Consider the following 4,386-nt stretch of genomic DNA (forward strand, 5'->3'; position numbering starts at 1 on the left):
ACGCGGCGGGTGGTGCTCCCAGAGCCCCCTGGCGACTCGACAACGGAGCCGGCAGCCGCCCGCTCGAGTGACAGTGGAGCTCTGATCAAAGAAAAGAAGACAAAGGTTCAGAAGACCACCCAAGAAAAGAAAGAAGGAGAATACACAGAAAGAAAGAAAGCTTACGCGGACACAGCCTGCGGCTGCTTCACCACTTTGCGGAAGCGAGCCGCCTTCGCGGCCGCTTCTTCCCGCCTGGTGGCTGCCGCCCCTCCCCTCGGCTTCTTCGTCCGGCTACCGAACATGCCCTGGGTGGCGCGACGTTTCTGGCCTCTACCCCGAGCAGGCTGCGCGCCGGAGGAGCCCGCGCCGCGTTCGGAGGCTGGCTGGCGGGGCGGGACGACTTCGGCTTCGTCCTCGTCCGGCCAATCGTCGAAGGTCGCGGAGAACCCGGCGCCGCCTGCTTCGCCGCCGGCTTGGCCACCAGCCGGCTCGGCGGCTTCCTCCATATGGACCGCCCCCAGATCGGGGTCCTCCTGGTCGTGCTCGGTCTGGTCGGGGGCGAAGCGGCGCTCCACGTCCGCCCCGCCGGCCGGCCGAAGCAGAGGATTCTGTCAAAAGAGCGAGCCGACTGAGTTAGAGTCGGCCCGGAGGAACTCGGTGACAAAGAGAAAAAGAGAAGGGTAGCGTACCGTAGGCGGAGGATTGGCGCGGCTGTATGGCTCCTTGCCGAATTGCCAGTCGTCGGGAAGCTAGCAGTTGGCGAGGTAGTTCACCATGTCGGCAGCGTCGGCCTGCGGCATCTCCTTGGTACACATCCGGCTCGGATCGAGCTGGCCGCTCATCTGACAGATCAGATGAGGCCGGCCCTGGAGCGGGAGGACCCGGCGCGTGACGAACGCGGCCAGGAGGTCGGGCCCCGTCAGGCCCTTAGTCTGGACCATCACCCGCAGGCGGGCGATGGCGGCGTTTCCTCCCTGCGACAGCGTCACCGCCCGGAAGGACCACTGGGGCAGCCTCCCCGCCGGCTGGCCGGCTACGTAAGCCGGCAGGTTAACGTAGTCGCCCCGTGGAGCGATGTTCCGCACGTAGAAGTATGACTTCTGCCACTTCTTCACCGATTGGATCAGCGTGATGACGGGGAAGGGGTTGTCGGCGCCCGATCTCCGCGACGCGATGAAGGCACCAGTGTGGGCCGGCACGCCCTTGCTGCGCGTACCCAGCTTCGACTGGAAGAACCCCCCCCAGAGCTCAAGGGTGGGGAGGACGCCGAGATAGCCCTCGCACAGGGTGACGAAGGCCGACAGCACCACCACCGCGTTGGGGGTGAGGTGGTGCGGCTGGAGCTGATAGAAGTCCAGCCAGGTGCGGAAGAAGGCGCTCACTGGCAGGCCGAAGCCGCGCAGGAAGTGCGAGCGGAAGACCACCCGCTCCCATCCCGCGGCGCCGGCCTGATTTCTTTCTCCGCGCGAGGCGGACCTCCACTTTGTCCGCACTGGGCAGACGCCGTGTGTCGCGGAGGAAGTCGATGTGGTCGTTGTGGACGATGGAGCCATCCCAATCCCCGCCAAGCTGCTCTACGTGGGGAGGCATGGCGGAAGCTAGCACGGCGGCGGAGGAGCGTGCGAAGGAAGAGCGCGGCGGCGAGGCGCTATCGCAGGAACGAGCAAGGCGAGAAGACGAAGGGAGTAGGAGGAGCGTGCGAGGGTCTGCCGCCCTCCACTTCCCCCTACTTATAGCTTCACGCGGCCGAAGAGGCCGGACGTGGGGGGGAGACGTGGGATTAACTGCGCCCACTCCCCCCACGTCTCGCGTTTATTACGCATAAGTGCGAGCCGAAACTGCCGCACGGAACATGCGGGCGGTTCCGGGATACAAAAGATCCGCGCCTTGGCTGGGGCGCGGACGTGGCGGGCCCCCTCTCTGCGGCAACGTCCCGTCTCGCGCGTGGGCTGGCAGGCTTTCCGGCTACGTGGCGCGCCGTCGGCCCGTGGCCGGCCCGCAGCCCGGCGCACGTGCTAGCGGGTTCCCGCCCTCCGACTCCAGAAGATTTCGGCTCAGGCGACGTGCCTGACCAAGGCCGGCTCCCAGCTGCCGGCTTGTCGCGATGGGAAGCTGTTCGAGCTTCTCGAACCCTACTCCACCTCGAAGCCCAATCAGCTTCGGGGACTACTGTCGGGGTAAACGACCACGGGTAGCCTAACCGACTACCCCTGGTTCTTCAGAAAATTTATCAGGCCTTTGGGCCTTCAAGCACTCCAAGCATTCGGGCCGCCTTCCCCGGCCGGCTACCACTAAAACCGACTCCCGGAAGGCGACCCAGCCTCACCGACTCCAAGAAGCCGGCCAAGAAGAACGCCGACTCCTAGAAGCAGGCCGAGACCACAACTACTCCAACTTAACGACGACCTGACGGGGCATGGCCATAGTGGGGCCCACGACCCCCGAAGCCCGAGGCAGGCATGGTCACAGGAGGCCGTACGGGAGGGATGTCTCCCGTGCGGCCGGGCACTGTAGCCACGCCATCTACGACGTCATCCACGACCCAATCCTGCACGGCCCAAGGACTGCGGGGCCCTTCAGCCAGAGGGAGGCGCGAAGGCGGCCTGGCCTTTCCTAGTCGGCCAGGAGCATAGCCGGCCTCCAGAAGCCGGCGACTCCCTTCCTCGAAGTAGGAGCCCATTTAAGGAGACAAGACGAGTTGAGGCTACAGTGATAGCCCCCGACGCGGATCACTGTAGCCACGCTTACCTCGACAAAGCCCTCATCATCAGAGGCGCGGCTACAGTAAGCAGCCGCCGACAAGACCCTAGGCGGTGGGGCCGGCCTGCCGACCGAGTAGCCGGCAGCCGGCGGGACCCAGCAGCCGGCGGGACCCAGCAGCCGGCGGAGGAGCCGGCAGGCGTAGACACTGACGGCTGGGGCCAGTTCCCAGTCGGATTACCATTGTACCCCCGGGGGGTAGGCCTATATAAACCCCCCGGAGCACCCATGCAAAGGGTTGGCACCCCTGCATGTTTGGCTTCCAAGCATAGCACACGCACACACACCATAGATAGAGAGAAGCAAGAGCTAGCCTTGTTCTTCTTCTCCCTTGATCCCAACAGCTCTAGGAGCGATTGTAGCTACTCTTTATCGAGCTAGTGATCATGCGGAGACCCCGCAGAGCAGGACTAGGGGTGTTATCTCCTCGGAGAGCCCCGAACCTGGGTAAGATTCGCCGGCGTGCATGTCTTCGCCTCATCCCGTTTCCAGGCACCGGCGACGTTTTATTGGCTCCCACAATGATAAGCCATCCTTTGGCATATGTCGCACCAACCACCCGACAACGAGTACGACTCCATCAACCCCGTTCTCTTGAACGCTTCCGCTCATGATCTACAAGGGTATGTAGATGCACTCCTCCCCTCTCGTTGCTAGCATCTCCTAGATTGATCTTGGTGACACATAGGAAAATTTTGAATTTCTGCTACGTTCCCCAATAGTGGCATCATGAGCCAGGTCTATGCGTAGATTCTATGCACGAGTAGAACACAAAGTAGTTGTGGGCAATGATTTGTTCAATTAGCTTGCCGTTACTAGTCTTATCTTGATTCGGCGGCATTGTGGGATGAAGCGGCCCGGACCGACCTTACACGTACTCTTACGTGAGACAGGTTCCACCGACTGACATGCACTTGATGCATAAGGTGGCTAGCGGGTGTCCGTCTCTCCCACTTTAGTTGGATCAGATTCGATGAAAAGGGTCCTTATGAAGGGTAAATAGCAATTGGCATATCACCGTTGTGGCTTTTGCGTAGGTAAGAAACGTTCCTGCTAGAAACCCATAGCAGCCACGTAAAACATGCAACAACAATTAGAAGACGTCTAACTTGTTTCTGCAGGGTATGCTATGTGATATGATATGGCCAAAATGATGTGATGAATTATATATGTGATGTATGAGATTGATCATGTTCTTGTAATAGGAAGCACGACTTGCATGTCGATGAGTATGACAACCGGCAGGAGCCATAGGAGTTGTCTTAATTTATTGTATGACCTGCGTGTCAATGAAAACGCCATGTAATTACTTTACTTTATTGCTAACCGTTAGCCATAGTAGTAGAAGTAATAGTTGGCGAGAAAACTTCATGAAGACACGATGATGGAGATCATGATGATGGAGATCATGGTGTCATGCCGGTGACGAAGGTGATCATGCCGCGCCTCGAAGATGGAGATCAAAGGCGCAAGATGATATTGGCCATATCATGTCACTTTATGATTTGCATGTGATGTTTGTCATGTTTACATCTTATTTGCTTAGAACGACGGTAGCATAAATAAGATGATCCCTCACTAAAATTTCAAGAGATGTGTTCCCCCTAACTGTGCACCGTTGCGAAGGTTCGTTGTTTCGAAGCA

Source organism: Aegilops tauschii, chromosome 3 (assembly GCF_002575655.3).
Source record: "Aegilops tauschii subsp. strangulata cultivar AL8/78 chromosome 3, Aet v6.0, whole genome shotgun sequence".
In the NCBI taxonomy this organism is placed as follows: domain Eukaryota; kingdom Viridiplantae; phylum Streptophyta; class Magnoliopsida; order Poales; family Poaceae; genus Aegilops; species Aegilops tauschii.